The 23,809-nt window shown below is 42.9% G+C and overlaps 1 protein-coding gene across 6 annotated transcripts in view; it reads left to right on the top strand.

Moving 5' to 3' along the window:
* The first annotated feature begins 788 nt into the window (after positions 1-788).
* Positions 789-23,809, top strand: part of ATXN1 (ataxin 1) — a 228,320-nt gene continuing 205,299 nt past the window's right edge. For 3 of the 6 annotated variants that reach the window (XM_080611986.1, XM_080611982.1, XM_080611979.1), the window contains exons 1-2: positions 2,197-2,465; positions 7,751-7,871. The gene's annotated coding sequence lies outside the window, so the exon portion shown is untranslated. Of the gene's footprint in view, positions 1,601-1,799; positions 2,135-2,196; positions 2,466-7,750; positions 7,872-23,809 lie in introns of those variants that run through there. The other 3 variants (XM_080611980.1, XM_080611981.1, XM_080611984.1) reach the window with 3 other exon arrangements.

Below are 23,809 nucleotides of genomic sequence, written 5' to 3'. Positions count from 1 at the left end.
CAAAGCAGAGGATGAATGGCTCTTCATGGACCACTGTCAGGTTGTATGCAAGCATAGCAGCCCACTATTGTTTGGCTGTATTCCCCCCATTCATTGCTTCCGTAATTTGTTTTATTTTTCTGTTTCTCTAAGTTGTACCTGGCTTGGTAACTTGATGTTTTGTCTTCTCTTCTAAGACTTGAAGACCAGACTGAACCAGTCCAGAAGGAGGGTATTTTCTCTGGTCTCTAGTTTGCATCCATGCTTGTTATTTGCCCATCGCTGTAGTTTATGGCACTGCAGAAACCTGTGGTGAGAGGAGTAAGAGAGTAACAAGCTGACGCTGGAGTGCCAGGGAAGCGGTGTAAGTTGCCTCAGTTGGGGGGGCATTTGTGAGGGGCTTACAGTGGCCTGCATACAGCTGGGAGAGATGTGAGGGGATCTTTGATGAAATGCATGCTAAGGAATCCAGAGGGAGTTAGTACCCAAACATGCGTGGTTCAGCCCTGCCTGTCTTGTAGTTCAGTGACGGTATGAGTCAGAGCCTCTTTGGACTGAATGAAGTGGAAGGTACTTTCTACAAAGCAACTCAAGCATATGCCAAGGATCCGGATAAATAAAACTAATTCAGAAAAAGGGAGTGGGATGCAGGCTTTTGCTCTAAATCACTTCACAGTTCTCTCAGTGAAATGCAATATGGCATCTTAAATAAAATCACTCTCTTCTGACTCTTGCAGAGGCTGCTTCAGAGCATTCCCTGGCTTCCAAGCACAGTTTTATTTCCTCCCTTAGAGAGAGACAGACCAGCCTTGACTGAGCAACTGATTTTCACGCATCCTTTAAACCCGCATTCCCTGCCATTTCTGAAGGACAGCACGCTTCGCTAGCTGTTTCTCTCTCTCCCCCCTCGCCCCCCTCCTTAAACAATATAGGTTGGGGTTGGGTTTATTTTTTTTTTTTCCCTTCCCCAGCTCATTTCTTTCCGCCTGAAAAGTGCTTTGAGATCCCCGCGACGGAGCCTGCCACAGGAGCGGGGACTTCTCTGGAACAGTGGCGTGCGCCGGGATTGATCCCGCCGTGGCGAACCAGCCTGGCCTTGGAAGTGTTACGAGGGGAAGGAGGTAAGTGTCGAGGAGAGGCGATCCGGGCCAGCCGCCGCCGTTCCCTCGGGCAGCGTGCGGCGGCGGCGGTCCCGCAAAGGGTTAAGGCCGCCTTGGCCCGGCGGTGCCGTGCGTATGCAATAATCTGTGTGGCTCTCTTGGCCGCCAGCCAGAGTGTTGCCTTGCCTCCTCCTCCTCCCTTCCCCCCCCCCCCTTTTTTTTTTTTTGCATGAAGTAGGATCCTTGAGCTGTTGCAGAGGCAGCCAACTGCTCCATATTTGGCTTCTATTACCCATTTACATGCTGGAGAGCGGAGAGGGAGCGAGCGCTGTACCGCAGACATCATTTCTACTACGGTGGTGGAGCCATCCCGGACCTGTGTCACTGCAGGGGGAAGGAAAAAAACCAAACAAACAAAAAAGCAGACCCAAGCCCCGTGATCAGCTAGGAAGACATTTGTGTGCGAGTCTCTCTCTGACCCCCACCCCCCCCGCCAACCCCACCTCCACTGACACTTTACAGTAAGTGGCTTTTTCTTCCTCCTCTGCTTTCTACCTCCCCCCCCCGGCTCTTCCCTTGTTTAGGCTGCAAACCGCCGGCGTTTTCCAGCTGGAAAAACACGGGGCCGGGGGGGAGGGGAGCGCACTGCCCACCCCGCCGCTGGGCTACAGCGCGCCTCGCTGCGGCCGCCCCCGGCCCACCACGGCCCGGCCCGGCCCGGGCCGCAGGCGCCGCAGCCGCGGGCTCAGCCCCGGCCCCGGGAGTGAAGGGGGAGGCGGCCGCGAAATGGCCGAGGGAGACAGCGGGGATGTGGGGACACGGTGCACCCCGCCGCGGGAGGGAGCGGGGGCCGGGCGGTGGGCCCGAGGCGGCCCCGCAGGCTGAGCCGCTCGTACAGCCCTGTTCGCCGCTTCTCCCCTCCAGCTTCCTCCTTCCTCACCGCCGCACACCGCTTCCCCCCCCCCCCCCACTTCGGGCCGGGCGGGGTGTGTGTGGCCGCGGGGACGGTGGACATTTTGCTCGCCGCGGCGGCCTCGGGGCGTGTGGGACTGCGGGTGCGGTGTCCGTGTGTGTGTGCGTGTGCTGTGTGGCGACACGGGCTGTGTGTGTGTGCGCGCGCGTGTGGCTGCGCGGTGCGGGGGGGCCGTGCGGTGCGTGTACGCCGGGCGGGCCCGGCGGGGCGCAGCGCGGGGCCGGGTGCCGGCAGGGCCGGTCGCCGCCGCACGGCGTATGTAGTACGGGGCTGGGCGGCTGCCGGAGGGTGAATGAAGCGAGGAGGAGGCGGCGGCGGCGGAGGAGGAGGAGGCGGCGCTGGGGCTGGGATGTGCCCGGCAGCGGCTCCGCTCCGCTTCACTCACGGCCCAGGCCGGCTCCAGACGCCACCCGGTACTGGCGACCGGGGGAGCGGGGCGGGAGGGAGGGAGGGACGCGGGGTGGTGGGGGGGCACCGGGGGTCCTGCCGATGATGGCCTGAGGCGGCCTCGGGGAGCGGGGCCGGGGCTCACCCCTCTGCGGCCGCCCCGGGGCTCCGCTTGGCTCCGGTGGCGGCCGCTGCCCTCCTGTCGGTTGCCTACCACCTTCGCCCGCTGCCCCGGCTTTGGCTTGGGCCGGGCTGGGTGGCTGGGCTGTGAGGGCTTGGGGGTTTTGTGTTTGGGTTTTTTCTTACCTAAGGCATCGTAATTTACCAGCAGAAAACAAATAAATGACCCCTCGTACGTTTGTGGGTGCCAAATCCGTTAATGCCAATCTTGAGAATATTAAAGTCTATATTAAAGCATGCTGGAAAACGCTAGCTCCTACTGTAATAGTAATAGCGGTGGTAATAAAATGACAGAATTGGGAGCGATTTACATGTTATTGAAGAGGAGGAATTACTGAAGAGTAATAATAGAAAAGAAAACAAGTCGGAAGCCCGTTATATAATGCACTGTGTAGACAACGAGAGCGACGGGCTATTTTTATTTTGTTTACCGTATGCTGTGTAATAGGGACTCCTCCGAGCAGCATCTCTTCCTGGTGAGCCCAAACTCCAGATAGAATTGGGGGAAAAAAATTTAGGCATTCCTGTTGTGCCCGGGCAAAGAAATCCGGGTTTGTAAAACCTTCTTCTTTACAAATGCTTTCTGTTCACGGATCAGCAAGGATGCAGGTAGATGACCTTTGTTGGGGACCTTTTCCCTTTCATATGGTAAAGAAATTCATATTTTTGTAGGGCAGGTTACACTTTAACCTTTAATGCTCACGGTTATGTATTTTACGCAGCAGTGGTTACTTTACGTGTCAGCTGTGGTCAGGCATAGTGAGTTACTCTGCTTACACACAGAGAAGTCAAGGACTTTTAATTTCAGTTTCGAATGAAGCCTTCCCCTAAAGGAAAATCCCAGCTTCGTGTTAATCTATTTCTGTTCGGGTGATGGAGACAGTTCAGCTTTATGATATGGAGCAAGGGTTATGAATGAGGGAGAGGAAGATTGAGAATGGCCGGGGAAAATATTACACTGTGGTTATTTTTGCGATGCTGTGAGATAGTAGTAAGTTGTAATTGCACGTTATTGCACCTAATTTGTCATAAAACCAGCATGGTATTTTATGGGCAGCAGGTTGGTTTGTTTTTTAAAGGGGTGGCTGTGATCTCCTCACTTTTTACATAAGGCAGAGGTCGATAGATTTTCCTCCGCGCTTGCCTGTCTGTCTCTCTCATCATGTAGCGACATGTCAGCAGTGTAGGCTTTCAGCGCGCTTACTCCAGCCCTGATCAGTCATGTAATTAGATCAGGCTGCCATGGTAACAGACGGTATTCACCGTATTCACCGTCCAGTCAGGTGTGTGTATGGCTGGCAGGTTACCTACCGGGCTACCTCCAGCCCTGTGTGTGCCCTGTAGTGTTATTGGTGTGCAGCCAGCCCAGCCAGCACGTCGGGCTTGCTGAAAATTGAAGGATGCCAGTGGTGATTTTGGAATGGCTGAACTTCTCGGAAAGGGTGTTCTTTGCCTGCTGTAGTGTCAGGCAGATGGGATGGTGCATGGCACGCTTAGCAGGTTATAGCCAAATTGTCAGTTCCATTGAGTTTATTATTAGAAAGTTAACAAAGGTGTGGTACTTTGTAAAAATGCTTTTGGCTTATAAAAGCTTGCATAAAAGTTTCTTCAGTTTTCCTTTTTCTGTTTGTTTTTTTGTTGGTTTTTTTTTTTTTTTTTTTTTCCCCCTGACTGGTTTAACTGTTTGGTGGCTGTTTGTGAGATTCTGACAGTTGCCATTCACATTTTAGGCTGCAGGCTTGTTATTCTGCACTCACGTACTGCACTTTATACCTCCTGGCCAGTAAAATGAAAGTCGGTGATACCTGATATCACTATTGTCGCTTAGGTTTGTTAAGCCTCTTCATAGTTCTTAGCAGGGTCTAGGCCCTTCTGTGTTTTAGGTGAAAGCTGACTTCAGTTTCTTTTGGTAAAAAGCTAAGTATATACAGTATTAAAACAAATGGTCTCCTCATCAAATGCTTTGTTTCCAGTGTTGGTATTTCTTTTGCTTTTTTTTTTTTTTTTATTTGTGCTCATCAAAATATTATATCCATAGAGCAGGAGGCTTTCTGCCACAAAGTTTATAGTACCTTGAAAGAATATGCAATCTAATTAGCTTAGAACTGCATATTGGTCTTTAAAACGTATTTAACTGAGCAATGTATATTCGTCCTCATTCTCAGTGTTTGGACATCACTCTTTTAAGCCGCTTTCCCACAAACGTAGGTAAAAAATTTTTAAAGGCACCAAATTTGGCACTCTGCTCTAGTGTCATAAATCTGGAGCAACTCCAGGGGAAGGGATTGTGAGCCACTTACATGGGTGTATATCTAGAATAACTCCATTTATTGGACTTAATCCAGGCATGTAGTAGAGTAACGGAGCTCAGAAGGCGATCTGCTGCATATCACTATTATTTTCTCCGTATCTTTTTATGGGAAAAAGCATTGTGGGCTTAAATAGGATTTTTGCCTGATTAAAGAGCCACATTAAGTGTCTGCAGAAGTGGTTAACACCCCTATTCCAGTCACTAATCTTGTGTGCACTTACACTAATACTGAACTTGGCCTGGAGGATTTCATGTCTCAATGATGAGAAGTCATCAGCACCCACAGCTCCCGAGCATTTGTAGTACCAGGCTGGAACATAATGCAAGCCAGAAATATCTCAGTAAAATAGATATTTTAATTGCTCTGATGGTAAAGCACCAAAGCTGGAGGAGGCAATGAGAAATGCCTGTCGGTGGTTCAGCTCTTGCGGTGCCAGGCAGCCACCAGTCTCAGGGTCAGTGTGACGAGTTTGCAGGTCTCAGCCTGCCTGCTGAGCAGGGGAGTTTCTCCTCGCAGGGGCAAGGGGACAGGGAGTGAGTTCACAGGCAGTTTCCTACACCCAAAGTGCAGCCTTTCAGTGCCTCGGCAAACTCGCCCTTCTGGTTAGGAGAGAATATCCTCTGCTCCATGTGGCCGCCTCCAGTTTGGGCCTCTGTACTGAGGAGATATCTTGAAATAGAAGAGCCTGTTAGGACTGGCTGGAGAGAGTGGAATAATCGCACGCAGGACGACTCTTCTAGAGTGAGCCTTTGTGTGCTGCATGCTGCTTATACATATTTTATTGTAAGACAAATTACCTGTGTGACTAAGAGCATTAGAAAGTAATTATTTTCAAAAAGGCCATGTATACAGAGTTAAAAGACTTTTTGGAAGTAAACAGTGCAGCTTTTCTCCCTTGCCCTTCTGGCCTGATTGAATTTATTTAGAAAGGTTGAAAAAAACTAGTCTTGTTTTAAAAGAGACCTGGAATTTCACTTCACAAAAATTTTTATGTAATAGATCCAGTGGCCTAGTTTCCTGTTAATTAAGAAAATAGACACTTAAATGCAGTCACCTGAAAAGGAGCTGAGGATTTGAACATTAGAATTTAAGAGGAATTGTTTTACTAACATAGGTAGTAAACCAAAACCAAGGCCTAATTTTCCCCTTGCTGAAGTTTAGCAGTACATCTTAGTAGATGGCAGCCAGGATTATCATTGTCATTGCTCATACAGTGTGCTGCTTTTGTTGTGGTGTGCTAATTGAAGGGAAAATGCAATAAAGAAGTAAGGCAGGCTGAAAAGGAAACGTGTGTCAAAATTGCATAGATGGTCGGAAGCACTGTCTGGCTGCAAACCTACTCCAGCGTGTGAGGCAGCTCATGCTGATGCCGCTTGAGAGAATTCAGGCTCTGTGACAGCCTTAGCTAAGCATGCAGGCTGTGAATGATGGGGCTGCTGTGGATGACCGATCAGGTACAATTCACAAGGTGCAGATAACATCGTTGTAGGTCTCTTCCGAGACTGCTGTAACCATTCTACTTTAACAAATAAAGGTATAATTGGCACGGGAAACAGAAGTATGGCAGGTTTGGCACAGGTAAATGTTTCATTGCAAGGAAATTATGTGCTATATTCCAGTCACTTCAGTAGCCTTAGCTTTGCATACTGAAAATCCTGACCTCATCCTTTCATTTTACTTTTGTGTAAGACTCTTAAGTGCAATAACTGAATAAATACATAGGTATTTGGACAAAGGCACTGTATTTTGGAGACTTGTTCAGTGGTTCACATTCTTTATATAAGGAAATTTAAGATTTTCACTTGGGTTTAGCTGAGCTGACGCATGACTAATGTTTTAAAATATAAGAAACTTTGCAAACTCCTGACTTTTGCAAAAAGACAAAAAACGGATCTGTGGCAGTGATTCCTTTTTGATCTCAGTGCATGTGTTGAGAACGTAATGCTTGATAGGTTTCTTGGTTTTTTTTCCTCAAAGCTGTAGTCTGAGGTGGTTGTACAACACATGCAAATCTGTGTGCGTGCATTGGTCTCAGTCTGCAGTTAGTTTAGTATACGTCCCAGTGGGGGGTTTGCTGAATGAGGATTGATTAAAGAACCTATCTTGAGTTAAGTATGTGTGTAAATCCTTCCATAAATAGGAAAGAGTAAGTATGTTCATAAACAGAAACAACAAAAATGAGGGAGAAATGGTCCCACTAAATCCTTTTATTGTCCCAAGAGTGATAAAAATATTTGGTGAGATTCCAAGTGAAAAACCAAAATGTATTTTGTTTAATATATGATGTCAGCAAAAATTCAGTGCTGGCTGTTCATAATTTTGCTGAGCATAACTACAGAAATAGAAGAAAAAACTCTTATTGGTAGAGTTTTGTTTATATTATTTGGGAATTTGCAGTAATATGCATCGACCCTTAGCATGCCATCAGCATGTGCACAAGGTAATGTTATATTCCCCAAGCTGATTATTTTTCACCTAATAGTAGTAGTTGCAGCAGTATGTTCTCTGGATGATGCTCCTCCTCAAATAAAATATGTTCTGTTGGCAGTGAAGACAGTCATCTCAACTCGCTTATGATTCTTCACCTCATTAAGATCACATTTAGGAAAAGAGCACTCAGTTTGAATAAATGGGCTCTGCTCTCTAATGTATGTGCTCTGCAGGATTAAATGTATAGTTTATTTGTGCTTGAGTAATAGCAAAAGCAGTCTCTCAGTCTTCATTGGGATGTCTTAGCATGTTGTAAATTGTTTGACTCTTAACTGTGGTTTTGTTTCTTTTTGTTTTGGTTTCCATCTCCTCAACTCCTGGATCAACAGTCAAATCGCAGATCAAGCCACATGGGCAAGCAATACAAGCTGTGAATTTATTCTTGACCCCTGTAGGGCAGTGACCACCTTCATTTTTGTCTTCATCATACAGATATGCACTGCCAATAAGGTGAGAATATAATGCTTTTCATTTCCTCTATCAAGTGTACGCTGTCTGCTCTGGGCTTTCATCAGTGTGGACACCTTACCTGTATCTGCATGATTACCAACTCGTGATATATTTGTATTTCCCTTGCCTGGCAGTAGAGGTCCTTGAGAAACTCTCTTCAGAAAAATTCCATTAACTCTGGTGATTCAGTTCGGTGACTTACAGGACAGTGGGTTCCAGAAGAGTGGTTTTATGCTCACCTCAGTTACTAAAATATGACAGTATGAATGGAAAAGTTTACAGGCTTTGCTTTTGTTGTGAAATGCCATGCGTAAAATTGTATAAATCCTTCCTATACTCTTACGAACGTTTTCAGTGGTTCTAGTTGCTTGCAGCCTGCTTGACTCTTCCAGTGTCCCGAGTTCCTTCTGACCACTAAACTTTGTCCTGTTCCCAGGATAACTAATCACTACTAACATGCCTGGGTGTCTTTTTGTCTTTTACTCTGGTTTGAGGAATGTTTTAGATTCTTCCAGTTTCCCCCCACGCCCACTCCGAAGTGCTGTAGCCAGACAGGATGTAATAATGCACATATATCAGTCTGCTTTCCCTCTCCTCTCTCTCCCTCCCATGTGGTTGTGGAGAATACCTTGAAAAAACCAAGTCTCAAAGCTCAATGATCATACTGCCAATAAAAAGAACATAAATTTTTATTTTATTTCTTTAATCTGATTGTCATTAAGCCAGCCTGGTTTTTTGGACCTATTGTATGATTTTTGAGTGCTTGGGATTGGCAATACTACTAATGCTTAAAAAAAAAAAAAAATAAGGGTTGTAGGGAAATTGCCTGTGTCTTTTAAATAAAAGAAAATTAAATGTAGTGGCTACTTGCAGAAAATCAAAGGATTTTTCTTTTTCTATTTACAGCCAGAAAACCTAATTAGTATAGTGTTCTATTTATGAGGAGCTGATCAGAAAGTCTCCGTTGCAGAATAACTTTTTAATTTATAGAGCATATCATAGAAAAGTATGCAGCACATAATTTACATTTTATCGTGGCTGCGGGGAAGGGTGCTGTGCTTTAAAGGGAAGTCGTCTAAGCAAGTAGTTGCATGCAAAGACATGCCTGTTACGGTTTACAAATGAGCTTGAATGGGGGTGGATAGTAACCACTGTATCTCTTTGGAGCAATAAGAATTTTTTGAGAGTGAAAAACCAGACAAAGTGCCCGTGTGCTGACACATTTTGTCCTTCTGTTGTGGAAGAAAACTGACTTGGTAGCAGCTATTGACTTGGGAGATGGAGCAGAAGGAAGCTTTTTGTTAGGATATCATTCCACAAGACGTTTCTTTTTTCTTTTTTTTTTTTTTTTCCAGAATTAGCTTGGGCAGTATGAAATTGTATTTATTTGCAGAAGTGATTACTCCAGGAAAGGCTTATATTTCTTAATTAGAAGTAGTAACTGTTTATAGCGTATTGGTCAAAACCTATGAATAATCAGATTGTGTTAGCCACATTGTATTGCTAAGTCACCTGGAATATTTTAGCATTTGATATTTCCTGCGATTGCATGAGAGATAGTATATTAGATATTAAGCAAACATTCCGGATAAAAAAAACATAACCTAGTTAAGTCTGGTGCAGAGGCATAACAGGAATATAGTACTATGCTGCTTTTTTTTTGTACTAGTACAGCTTGAACTGTAGTGTTGTATCTGTGGGCCTTAGATCAGATTTGTTTTGGCTTCTTTTCTTGTTATTGGACATTTTAGTCACTGTGTTTGGGGTACTAATGTGGCCTTATTAGTTAGTTCTCATTTTCCCTAGGGAACAATCAAAATCAGGCCCACTGTATAGCTAAATAAGTGAAATAAAAGTTACTGGGTAGAGACTGCCTGCTTGAAAACATTCTCTCTGTCACTGGATGTAATAGAGAGAGAGATCACAGTAGTAACATGTGAAAGAAACATGACCCGTTGCCGTGAGGGGAGCAGCCACAGATAGGTTTCACAGCTCAAGACAGAGCATCGCATGATAAGACCCATTGTTTTTCTGGCTTTTGCATTTGTTTCATGGTGAAGGTGGCAACAGCCCCACTCTGCTTTAGGCACACCTGTGTTGTTAACCACAGAGTTTGTCAGAGGGACCAAATACAGGCCATGCTTGAACGTATCCGAAGTGAGATCTCAGAAACCTTACTTAAAGCCTGATGGACCTGCATGTGCATTCATGGCTTTATTCATATGAGGAATCGCGTGGCTTCAGGGAGTAACACTGTTGTGTGTGTGAGCTCCAGGTGTGCTTACCCTTCCAATTCAAGCAGTGTTCTTCCAGAGCCTGCTAAAACATCTTGCCTGAATAAGGACACAAGGTATAGTAAAAATAAAATAAAAATAAATGGAGATACACTTTTTTTAATCATGATTTGAATTAATTTTTTAGTGTGCTCTACAGAGCAAGAGTTACTGTTATTTATTCAGAGCATGCACTGTGTTCTTCCACGTAGGCAAACGACTCAATGCTTACTTATAACCAGTTGTGTTGGGAGGATTTTGCGTGAGGCACTGAACATTTTAACAACTAAAAAGTTCTTTTTAATCTTTTCCACTGTCGAGTCACTTGATATCTGTTAGTCATATTATAGTATCAGATTGAATTTACAACCGCAGCCCATTTGTAAGATCTTTTTTTTTCTGAATTTTCCATATGTCTGTACACTACCTAACGTGGCTTATTTTGTGCATAAGACATAATTTCTGTTACATGCAGACTGCTGGGACCTGCTCTCTGTAAATGAACAGCAATCTAACCTTTTAGAATACTTTGTAGTGAACATAAAAAGAGCCGATCTGTCTCTATATTACTGTGTCCAATGGTGACTTTGATTGCCATATCAGTGTCCTTATGTCCAGGGTATCATAGCTGGTTTTATTTCTTCCCTCTTGTACTGTTTATGAAGGCCTACAATGGCTGTAGGACTAAAAGAAGGTGAGCAATGGAGATAGTGTGTTAAGAGCACAAGTGGAATGGAGATGTGAACTAGGTATAATTGGATAGTAATCAGAAATAATATTTTTTAAATTGTTTGTTTTGTGTGTAACTCAAAGGTAAATTAAATGAAGAGATATGAGTGCAAACTGACACCTTAGAAAGGAGGCCTTGTGGCCCCTAAGCCCTACCTCATCACCTCGGCTGTAACCTTTCACTTTTTTTTTTCACAGATACTAAAGGTCTGATGTTTGACTGATTGAAAGTTTTCTAACGCCTTCTAAAGTGTAAATGGAGTTGGGTGTAGTGATCTGTCTACTTAAAAACACAAGGCTCACATTCATAATGTGATATAAGCCATGGCTTGAGGTTTGATTCACCTTCCAACTCCTGTTTCAAAAAGGCGTATCTGCAGATGGAACAAGAGACTTGTTATCCCACATGCTGCAACTTGTTAGCATTACTTTAAAGTGTGGGCATTCAGATGGTAGTGAAAGTATTAGAGGGATGGATGACTTCTATGTGCTGAGGGCCGAAAGGGCTGAGATGACTAGATGCGATGTGTGATTGTGTATAAGCCTCGGCATCTGTGTGTGCCTTCCTCCTGCCCCTCTCCTTTGGCTGTATGTGGTGGGCAGGCTGTGCTGCTGGGTTTTGCGATGCCTTGATACCAGGGGTATGCTTTCGGGTGAAAGTTAGATCCAGTGACAGCATTTGAATTTGAATGTGTTGGCTGAGGAGGTTTTGGCAGTGAGATACTGTGGTGGAGGCAAACCATCCTTTGATAAGTTTGATAATTAATTCTTTAGTTTATGATCAGTTGCTTAGCAGTGATCAACCCATTTTGGCACTAGCTGTAAACCTGACTTTTAAGGATTTACTTAGTTACTCTTTGCTCTTTAAAAAGTACAAATGCTGAAGTTCGTATTGCAGTGTAGTTGTGACTGTTGGCACATTTTTGTTTGTCAGGTACCCACTTGTCAAGGCCCTGTAGTTTTGTAAATTTAACATTTCTGTGGGGCCAGCTACTTGAAAGAAAGTCAGGCTTTAGTGGAAAGTCAGGCTTTAATGGAGAAGCATAATTACAAAAAGCAGGCTTAATCCTCCTTTACTGTGCTCTGAAATTTTGTGCTAGTGAATATTTTCTCACTGGTGCGGTTACTTTTCAATGCTATGTGTGTCAGCTGAGTAGAGAGTGATTTTTCAAATTAATATAAAAGTAAATGAATTTCTTCTCTTCCGTAGCCCCTGAACACATGCCTTGCCTGGTACTGTCCCATATTCATAGCTTTCCCCAAATAGGCTGACAGCACATAGATTCAGAATGTTTGAAAATCAACTTGTATGCAAGAGAAAAAAAAAAGTCCTAGTAGATTGTTACTCTAGAAGAGGTTGTAAGTTTATTCTCCATGTACCACTAGTGGTTAAAACCCCATAGCACTAATCATGTGCATTTTTATTTACAGATTAGTAGGCTCTACCCTGACATATGACTAACGGGGAAGCCCCTCCCTTAAACAGTTGTATGTCATCTGCTTCAGTGAACTAATTACTTGGCAATTCCCATTTGATAATTCCCTCTTTATTTTCTGATGAGTTACTTAACAGTGATGAGCTTGTTGAGCAGAATACCATGCTTAATCTGTGCTTCTGAAACTACAGTGCGGGCCTGGGGATATCATTGTTTTCTAAATGCTGTTTAGCCTTGCCATAGGAACATTGAAACCATGCTAAGACATGTTAACAGTTCACAGTCAACCATAAGCTTAATGTGAGCGATGTGCAGCATTAGCCAAAAAATAAAAAAAGGGGTTTAGGTTACTGTTGAACTAGAGAAAGGATAGTAAATATATAATTTCTAAAAAAAAACCAACCCCAAACAACCCCAAACCAAAAACTAACATAATTAAGACATTAAGAAGCAGAAGCTTGTGTCAGAGATACATTATTTATATCATTTTCCTCTCCACTTAAATAATCAGTTGAAAGGAAATTTTATTCTTAAAAAAAACACAGTTTCTTTTAGTATCTGTTTGACAGTTCAGCTGATACTGGTGATGGTTGTGTTGTTTTAATGAGAGATACTTTGTTACTCTCACTTTGTCACTTAATGAGAGATAAATTGTCAGTGTTTTCTCTACTATTACCTGTCTTTTTTATTCTTCCCCAATCCCTTTTCACATTCTTTCACTCTAGTGGCCACAGCAACCCTTGTTTCTGGCTGGGGAATGCATTTCCAATCTCACTGCTAATTACAACATCACAGTGTTGCTAGAGGGTACCTGAGTTCAGCAGTGCTTAGCTACAGTGGCGGGCAAGAGAATTTATGGAGTGAAGTGACATCAGCCTTCTCACAGCAGGCGTGGTAAGGTCAAAGTGAGCCTCCTTTGCGGGCCAGGGGTCAGATGGATCCTCTTCAGGCCCAGTGCTTCTGAAATTCAACCATGTGAAACCAGGCTGTTGAATTTGATTGAGATTTTATTACTAACTTCGGTACAGGAGGGTTTGTGGATCAGCTACAGTCATTTTGACTAGCTGGTGGCAGATGCTGATACCTGAAGAACTGGATTTTAGTTGAACTGGTGTTACAAGCTGAGAATTGGGCTATTTTTTCTTGAAGAAGTAGTGTAGTACTTTGTGTATTAGCTCAGATGACATTGCGTCTTCAGACTTGCTGATTTATTAGATATTCACAATGATATCTCTTGGCCAATACTGGAAGCTGTGTCACAGGCTTGTTTTATCAGTGAGAAAATGTATTTGTACATCGTTACATGTGTTTTTTGTAAAATTAATCAGAGGAACAGTAATTTTATGAAACATAGAATTCAGAACAGATTAATCTACCTTAATTGTGCTCATGAAGTACACCAGCTATAAAATCTTTTGAAAGGAATATTAATCAAGTTGATCAAAGGTGGCTTGAAGTGCAGAATTCAAATAGTAACACAATTACTTTCTGCCTGCCTGTATGTTTGCCGTGGCTTGCATGGTTTTTATTATTTTTTAATTCAAAAGTAATTTCCATTTTGCTTTTTGGATTTTTTTTTTTTTGTTACAGAATTTGTCTGGCTTTAAAAGTGAAGCTATAAAAAGGTAAAACAGATAAAATTTTGCATTTTAGAAAATGTAGTAAGTAGGGAGCATAATAAAATAAGCAATTAAAACCCAGCAGAAGGTCATTGAGTGTTTTTTCTTTTTTTTTTTTTTTTTTTAAATTTTTTTTTATCCTATTTAATTTTTTGACAACTCACAGTATTTCGGGTAGTGCTGTACAGGCATTGCTGAAAGCAGAAATCCTTCATAAGAATCAGAAAAGAAATGTGATGGTGAGCAGAGTGCCCCACCTGCAATCTGAAAGGTTTGCTTATACACCCAGGAGTTGACCCTTGACAGATCCTTCTACAAACCATTATAGCCGCTATGGATCTGCATCCCAAGCCATGGTGTCGTATTTATTTTACAGAGGTAGCCAAAGTTACTAGCCAGTGATTTGGACTGATCTTCAACCACCTACTCAGAGGTGGTTTGTCCAACTGTGAATTTTCCACCCTTCTTTCACCACCTTCCTCAGGCTTACCAGCATCTCACTGAAGACTGAGACTCTGCTCAGGCAGCATTGCCTATTATTTCGGAATGTGCCCAAGGACTCCAGATCTGGCCCAGGGTATTTTCTTCCCTCATCAAGGAAAGGCAATGAATGGTTGCTTCCCATTAAAACAGAGCTATTGAGTAAAATGTTTGGCCCCAGACACACTGATACTGGTATTTCTATCAATATTCATGCAAGTAAAACACTACCATATGAATACCGTGAACGTGATCTCTCAGTTAACACGAGATTTTAATTGCATACCAGTGTCTTAAGATTTGAGCGTGTGGTTTAAAACAAGCAAACAGAGCCCAACTCATTAACATATGGTGGAGGTTTCTCTGTTGACAACTGCTGTGTCTCCCTGACATCCAAATGAAATGATACCTTCCCCCCTACTTTATTATGAATGAGAGAACTAATAAATCCTACATTGTACTTTTTTTTCCTTTGGATTTCCTTTCCTTTTTCCCACCTGCTACCCTGGGCCACGTTAGTGTGACTCCTCTGTGAGCAACACTTACTGATGGAATAGCAAAATATGAACTGGTAGATATGGGCAAATGCTTTGCCTTTGCATCTCCTAGTTTGCAGAACTGAGAAGCTGCCTCACCTCTTTGCTTAGGTCTTGTCTGTCTCCTCTTTGAATCAGGGATGAGTTTCAGGTTTCCTACTTAGTAGTCTTGCTAATTTTTCTTGGATATCTGCTGTGATTTGGCCTGACATTTTTGTTGTTAATGACACAGTCTTGGAAATCACTTGTGATTTCCTTTGTGAACTTGACAATTGATTAAGTAAATGATAGGGAGATAAGTGACATGGCAGTGCTGTCTCTGTAACATGCTTTTGTTCTCTTTTATGGGGAAAGAGAATGATGGTGGATCATGAATTGTAATGATGAGACAAGGGGTAATGGGTTCAAACTTAAACAGGGGAGATTTAGATTAGACATAAGGAAGAAATTCATTACTGTGAGGGTGGTGAGACACTGGAATGGGTTGCCCAAGGAAGTTGCGTATGCTCCATCCCTAGAAGTATTCAAGGCTGGGTTGGATGGAGCCTTGAGCAGCCTGGTCTAGTGGAAGATGTCCCTGCTCATGGCAGAGGGTTGGAACTGAATGATCTTAAGATCCTTTCCAACCCAAACCATTCTGTGATTCTGTGACTTTATGGACCAATCTATAGTTTAAAATTGCATTGTGTGTTTGTTTGGATAGTGCACAAAGTATGTTATATTGTGGCTTAAAAATACATGTGATACTACAATATTGGAAGGACTGAAGAAGAAGTAAAAGTCTGCATTTTCCTCCATATTTGCACAAGCTGGCAGAAGAGCTCAGTCCTATGCTTGGTTTTCAACTATGAGAGTGATACAAGCCAGCATGCATGCATCCTACCGTTTGGTGGTCACCGCCAGTTTATTTTGGTTGCAGCTCAGCAGCAGATTCACAGTGTGCAGTGACAGAGTAAATTAAAGTGATTCCTGAGTGGAAGCATGACATTTGTTACATGACACTACTATCCAGATGTTGTTATCTGCTCGAGTACAGCCAGAGAAGGCCCTAAAGAAAATTGAGGTAGGTTGAAGGTTTATAGTAAGCAGATGAAATACATAAAACAGCAGCAGTCAAGTACGCTTCTGTTGCCTAAGGAGTCGAACTTGTTGAATGTCACGTTGGCTGTATGGAATGGAAGAAATGCAAACTAAGATACACTTCTGCTACGTGTGCAGCTCTGCTATGAAGCGCGTTCATCTGAGCTGTCAGCTGGCTGGCTGCAGTGTTTGGTGCTATTCATATAGCTCAGCCAGAGTGCCTCTGTGAAACCAGTAGTGCTGCGCAGCTTATGCTGCAGCAACCAGGGGTTTTATGCTTCTTATCTTGTTCAGTGTGAGCTGTGCATGTTCTGTGTTGCACTGAGGCACTTGGCCAAAGACTGCGGTGGAATAAGGGGTCAGGTTCCCACCTCCCTTACTTACTTAGATGGTTTAAATGGAGCCACGTGGGTGTAAATGTGGTGTGACAGGGCATGGGATCTGTCTTCGGGTCTCTGGGGTGTGTCGAGCCCTCTGGACTCAGAGCTGTTGCTGAAAGGTCAGTGTTGCTGCTCAGACACTGCTTGTTTGGAGTTGAGTTTGGTAGGTACAGCAGTTGAGGATTTGCCTGGCTTCTCCTTCAGGTGAAGAGGGAATGAAAACTGTTCTTTGGTCAAGTGTCATCTGTCTTCTTTCCTTCTTGTGCTTCAGGTGGATGTATTGGTGAATTAGAATGACCTTTCTTTATATAGCCCAAGCAGTGCTTTGCCCTTTCATCCTTCTGTCACATTTTAACCTTTGCCAGACTTTATTCTTTTACTGCTGGCCAATTAATTTTTCTTCTCACCCCCTTCTCTACCAAGATTCTCCGATGCTCAGCAGTTCTTGCTGCTGCATATCTGACCTACTTGTACAGCTCCCTTGCCGTGTTTGTTACCTGCACAATACTTTGATGGTATGTTGGCCCTTTCTTCATCTTGATTTTTTTGTGTGTGTTTCTGTGTGTCTAAAATCTATTTCTGCTCAGAAGGTTTCAATACCTCAGTAATTTTCTGCAGAACTACCAATTTGAATTTTGTTTCATCTGCCTCCCTTCCTTCCTTGTTAGTCATAGCTGAATTCTGAGCTTTGCAGCCCCGATGATCTGCCTGGACAAGCCTTTCGCTCCATACAGCCTTCTCCCTCTGTCCATGGGAAAACCCCCTTTATTTCTGCTCTGAAGCTTCACTGTGGGTGCCCATTTCCCTGGCCGAACACTGGATTTTTGGTCCCTGGCTTTCAGCTGCAGTGTCTCTTCAGCAGGCATCTTGCTTTTCAGGCCTGTCAGCTGGTCTCTAACAAATCAGTTGCATGTGTTTGCTTGCATAATGTTGCATGCTGGCATTGTAAAAAAAAAATAATTAAAATATAAGTAATTCAGTTGTTTTCTCTGTACCTGAGCATGAGCTGGGAGCCACCTCTTTGGGGTCATTTGTTCATAAGATAATGGGGTCACTGTTACTTTATTATCATATTATGTGGTCTGCTAACCAAAGGATTCTTTTACTGTGTTAATAGCAGCACTTCAAACTGTTAAAAATATAATACACTTTTCGCATATCATACCGGTGGGACAAAAGTACAAAAGTAACAGCTTGGGCAGTTTTTCTTGGACTTCCAGTCATTCTCACACCTTGACTTTGCTCCAGTGGCAGAATTCTGTAGTAACAGGTTGCAAAACTTTCAAGATAAACAAAAGAAAGAATGTTTGAAAAGCACTTCATTCAGAAAAAGAAAAGAAATTGAACATGGTATGTGTTTTGAGTGAGGCTCTTCAGCAACGGAAAAATTCCTGGACTGCTATGGAGAAGCACAGGAATGAAGTACCCACTGAATGAGTGAAGTTCACAGAAGGTGTGAAGTGGAAAAAATGTGGGGGTGTTTGGTTGGGTTTTTTTTTGTGTCTGTGTGTTATCACTGTGTTTTTGCCAAGAACTGACTATTGGAATGATAATCTGATTATAGTAGATTGAAAAAAAAACCCCAAAACAGCAAACAAAACAAACAAAAAAACCCAAAGCAAAACAAAAAAGCAAACCACCACGGCAATTTGATAAGTATTTTGGTTGATAATTTTGGAGGTGATATTTTCTCAAAAACCTTAGGTTTTTAACGGAATGAAAAAATTGTCAAAAAATAATGTTTTTATCTGAAAATTGATACCCCTTCTTGTTATAAGTAACACCAAAAAAGATTCAAACTAAAGGATGTTAAAGGAAAATATACATGGATTTAGTCATTGTATTTAACAATAGCTTGAGTATAGTTAGTTTCACTTTTTCCGTATGTGGACAGTTTCCCAAGGTGAGAGAAGCATATGAAGAAAAACAACCATGTGCTTATAAGATTATGAAAGTCGGTGCAGGGAGCTTTGAGGTATGAGTTATTACTTTTACAATCCTCCATTAAAAACAAGACTAGACTCCATATTGATGGAGTCCTTTTAAAGGCAGTGCCCTTTTAATCAGCAAACAGGTCCTCTGTGCATCAAATAATTAAAAATAGAGCAAAGTTTCTGAACAAGGCGTCTGGCAGAAGCGTCTGTACTTCCATCTGTGCATGATTAGCAGAATGTTTCATGATATTTAAATAGCACAAGCTTTGCTCTCTTTTTTATTATTTGTTGTGCTGAAGACCTGTTTGCTTGTTAAATGGTCTTTTTTGAATAGTTACTGGAAAGGAATCAGGAAAGTGTATGAAGACATCTTGTACACACTGCAAATGCCAATTTGTCCCTTTTTTCAAGGAGACACTGCCCTTCTTTTTATTTTTTATTTTTTATTTTTTGATAGGAGTTTTACCACATCCTTCACTTGGTGTTTAGAATTTCTTATGGACTGGTTCATTGTGGGGGTAGTTCAGCATGTATTGTGGTCACTGCCCATGGACTACAGTTTCCCTGATAACAGCTATTATTTTTGTAACAGTGGAGTGCATGTTACACTGTGAGTACGCACCAGGGTTATTTGCAGAGTACATGTGGCAGTTCAGATCTGCAGTTTCTGCTGGTGGTGTGAGTGCCCTATGTCTAATCTACAACACACACTGTTCTGAAGCCTTACCGTTTCAGAAGGGACGTAATCAGCCCGGCAACAGCTTTCCAAATGGTTTTAAGGCCTGAAGCTGGAACTCCTCCTTGCTGGCAGTCATTCAACATCGCGCGGTGTGCTCTTCCTCTCTGGCTAGCAACAGGGTGCTTTCCAGTTGTAGCCACTGATTTCGCTTCATGCTAGTGAAGTTTTTGAGTGTGTGTTTTACAGAGACGTGTACAAGTAGATATGTGATGAAAAGAAGCTGCCGTCTGGATGCGAAGTGCATTGCTGTAGCTGGCTGAGAGCAGTTTTGTTAAGTGCAAGTGCCTGGTTGTTTGGAGCTGGCAGACTGGCAGAGAGCTGAGACACTGATGGGCTTAAAGGTCCTTTGTGGAGAGCCAGTATTCAGTCTTTGGACAATTTGTGTTCTTGGATGGGCATAGAAAATAAGAGCTTTTGTGGCGTGTATAACTGGCGTTTGCTCTGTAGCTGAGCTTTTTGGTTTTGTTATTTTTCTGTGATCTTGTGTCTTGAGAAAAGCTGTGACGTGTGAATGCTGACTGGGGTCATCTCTTAACTTCAGTTCAGGACTTCAAAAGAAATTGTGGTTACTACTGAGACCAAAGCTGTGCACCTGACAACATAAGTATATAAACTCTGCTTATTCATACCTCAGATAAAACCTAAGAGAAGCCTTGGCTTTGGAGAAGGAGCCTCCTATGAGATGGCTTCCACGTAGGGTTCACGTCACCTAGCTAGTGGTGGTTACTGGTGTTTGTCATGTTTCTGGCCCAGATTCTGCAGAGCACTGTGCTCTGGGGCTTCAGAGCAAATTCTTCTAAGCCAGGTTGTATTTTACATGGGCAAGGGGTTGCAAAGTGGTAGAACCGTTTTGCAAATACCTGTCCATTGTGTGGTTCAGCTTCCAGATGCCTGCGGAGACCTGAAGATGAATGAGTAGATGTGGAGGAGTCCTGCAAGGGAAGGAACAATCATATTTTACTGTGAGAGGTCAGAGCAATATGTATGCCTGTTCCTTCAGCTAGACACTGAACTAATGCATGAAGCAGTTCCACTCACATTTTATTCATGTTGCTCCTAAAAATACAATGTTGGCCCCCGTAACAACTGATTTCTGCAGAAAGAAGGAGAATTACTTCTAGAACTGATTCTTGATCAGTGTAGTTGGGTTGCCTTATATTAGCATGCCTTCAGGAGCAGGAAGGAGAAGGAAGACTTGGGCTCATTTTAGAAAGATGTATAAAGTTGCGTTGGTAGCTTGGTTAAACTAAGCCAAGTTTTGTGTTTTGCTTCTAGTACTTATCCTCAGAATATGCCATAATGGGTTTTTTTGGAACATCTTCAGCTTATGTTGTGAGTGTGAATTAATTAACATTAGTATGACTTGCATATTGTCTAATGGAATTTGTTTTTCTGTATCTTCTGTCATGCTCAAGGTACTTCAAACACTTTAAAATAATGAGTTCAGCTATAATAGTGCTGTGGCTCTGTAGAAAATCACAGCTGTCCTTCTGGGTGCAACAGGAGATCAAATTCAAGGATGGTTTCTGTGACTGGAGTGGGAAGAATACTGGTTGTGGTGTTAGTGTTACCCGTGCTATTTTTTAAAAAGCATCTGTGACAGGCTTCTTATTTTGGCAGCTTGGATTTTGCTGTTTATTACTTCATTTATAACTCTCAGTGCAGTGTAAACAGAATGATGAAGAGTTGCAGGGCACATTATTCATAAGCTGTTGCTTAAACCTCACTGTTGCATTTCTAGCCCTAATTATTTCACATCATGACATACTACATGAAAAAGCTGGTAGCCCTTGATTTCCTGAAACAAAACCAAGTCTTCCTTTTATGACCCTGCAGAAGCACATTGTAGCAAAGCAGGTAAACTGGATTTCAGCCTAAGATGGTAGGCTCCTGTTGATTTGTGTGAAAAATGAGGGTTCCATTCATTGTCTGCAGAGCTCCAGAGGAGAGGGAGTGCCTTGTATCACTCAAAAAAAATTCCTTTCAGCTGGCTAGAGAGAAGTATGGATAGCGTCCAGCATACAGACATCCCCAAGTACAAGGCTTATAATGGAAAAGTTGATGACCGGACAGTATAGAGGTACTAGCAAGTATTTATATAGCTCATAGTTGTTGACTACTGTAGACATGTTGTTTTAGGCCCTGTTCCCACTGGCATTCCTCCTGTTGACTTTCAGAGGGTTAGAATCAGACCCCTTTGGCTCAAGGAGTGAAGTTAATTAAGACTGAAAGAAGCATGCACATTCTGAAATCAGCCTTCAGTTTTGGGAGGGAGAACAGTGGAAATAACTGACCTGCACAGTGATACTGAAGTGCTTCACGGCATGATACAGCCATACATCGAAAAGAAAGCTTTCCTTGAGTTATTTGGGATGTTTCATTTTGATATGTAACTTGTAGTGTTGCCTGTTAATGAAAGGCTTGATGTGGTTTTCCTGCATTCCTCACAAAACTGTTCTTTGACAAGGAGAAAAACATATCTATCTAATTAATAGGCACCTTTCTGTATCCAGCAGTAGGCATTAATTATTTTCAGTTTGTACTATTATACGAAAGCTTCTTCAAAACTTCCTCAGTTTGGTAGAAAGGAGTGGCAATTCAATGCATTCTCAGCTGTGCAGCTCTAATGTATGTTGCTTGTAAAGACACCTACATGTTATAAAATAAATACCCCTTATAGCCAAGGATATGTAACCACAGTCTAGAGAATTACAAAAGAAAGAAACTCAACCAAGTACTGAAACAGGAAAAACCAAAAAAAAGGCAAAAATTAAAGATTTTTCTTTTTAAGAGCAGTAAAGTTAAAAAGGAAAAAAAAATACTATTCCATAAATACGAGAAAAAAAAAAAAAGAAAAAGAAAAGCTCAGTGCTACACTGTATGTTAAAGTTGCTATCAGTTAGGGAATATATGTGGAACAGAAGTCTGAAATACTAAACACTATAAATTCAATTGGTATTCAGGTCTCCAAAAAAGGAAGAGATTTGTAGCTTTGCTGAAAACGACAAAAGCCAATTTGAGGGAAGGTATGAATACTGCTAGAAAAGCTGAACAATACATCTCTCTGTAAAATTGCATGTGACTGGTGTAAATGCTGTTATGTCACAGCTAGGGCTGCTGAAATTGTAAGCAAGTAGCAAAAATTTTCTGTTTAATATTTCACAGATAATAATTGTTCTGAATGCTTTAAATAGCGTAGGAAATGTAGTGTCACAGGCTTGACATTTGAATATTAATATTGATACTGAAACAGTCTCACCACAAAGGATGCCAGGATTGCAGGAGGAAGGACAGCATTTTGATCAGATAAAGACACAAAAGTTTTAAAGCCCTTCAGATAGACTGAAAAAAATACTTATGAAAACTGGGGCAAAATTACGTGTCAGGACTGGACATTTTATACCTAATTTTGGGACTATCCCTATTCAGGTAAAGTTGGAAGCAAAGAGATGTTTTCCTGTTATTTCTGTTTTCCCCCCCTTTCCCCTGTTTGCTGTTTGATGAAGTCTGTCTCAAAAAGGTTAATAGGACAAGGGCTACAAAGTGGTTTAGATTGACTTGAACAAATACATGAATATATGTGGGTTCAAGAAAGGGCACTTGGGGATGTATCGTCTTTACTATCTGGGCTCAAACTTGCTTTACATATGTTGTAAGTTCTGTAGCATCAGGGTTTGGCTACAGGTTGCTTTGTTAAAGAGGCATTTCATAGAATCATAGAATAGTTAGGGTTTGAAAGGACCTTAAGATCATCTAGTTCCAACCCCCCTGCCATGGGCAGGGACACCCCACACTAAACCATGTCACCCAAGGCTTTGTCCAACCTGGCCTTGAACACCACCAGGGATAGAGCATTCACAACTTCCCTGGGCAACCCATTCCAGTGCCTCACCACCTTCTCAGTAAAGAACTTCTTCTTTATATCCAATCTAAACTTCCCCTGTTTAAGTTTGAACCCGTTACCCCTTTCCTGTCACTACAGTCCCTGATGAATAGTCCATCCCCAGCATCCTTGTAGGCCCCCTGCAGATACTGGAAGGCTGCTATGAGGTCTTCACCCAGCCCTCTCCTCTCCAGGCTGAACAGCCCCAACTTTCTCAGCCTGTCTTCATACGGGAGGTGCTCCAGTCCCCTGATCATCCTCGTGGCCCTCCTCTGGACTTGTTCCAACAGTTCCATGTCCTTTTTATGTTGAGGACACCAGAACTGCACACAATGCTCCAAGGGAGGTCTCACAAGAGCAGAGTAGAGGGACAGGATCACCTCCTTCGACCTGCTGGTCACTCTCCTTTTGATGCAGGCCAGGACACGGTTGGCTTTCTGGGCTGCGAGCTCACACTGAAGCCAGCTCATGTTCATTTTCTCATCGACCAACACCCCCAAGTCCTTCTCTGCAGGGCTGCTCTGAATCTCTTCTCTGCCCAACCTGTAGCTGTGCCTGGGATTGCTCTGACCCAGGTGTAGGACCTTGCACTTGGCATGGTTAAACTTCATCAGGTTGGCATCAGCCCACCTCACAAGCGTGTCGAGGTCCCTCTGGATGGCATCCCTTCCCTCCAGCGTATCAACTGAACCACACAGCTTGGTGTCATCGGCAAACTTGCTGAGGGCGCGCTCAATCCCACTGTCCATGTCACTGACAAAGAGGTTGAACAAGACCGGTCCCAACACCAATCCCTGAGGGACACCACTCGTCACCGGTCTCCAGCCGGACATTGAGCCGTTGACCACA

Source organism: Psittacula echo, assembly GCF_963264785.1.
Source record: "Psittacula echo genome assembly, chromosome: 2".
NCBI classification, from domain to species: Eukaryota; Metazoa; Chordata; class Aves; order Psittaciformes; family Psittacidae; genus Psittacula; species Psittacula echo.
The sequence above is the reverse complement of the archived record's forward strand: the minus strand, read 5'-3'. Positions and strand labels throughout refer to the sequence as shown.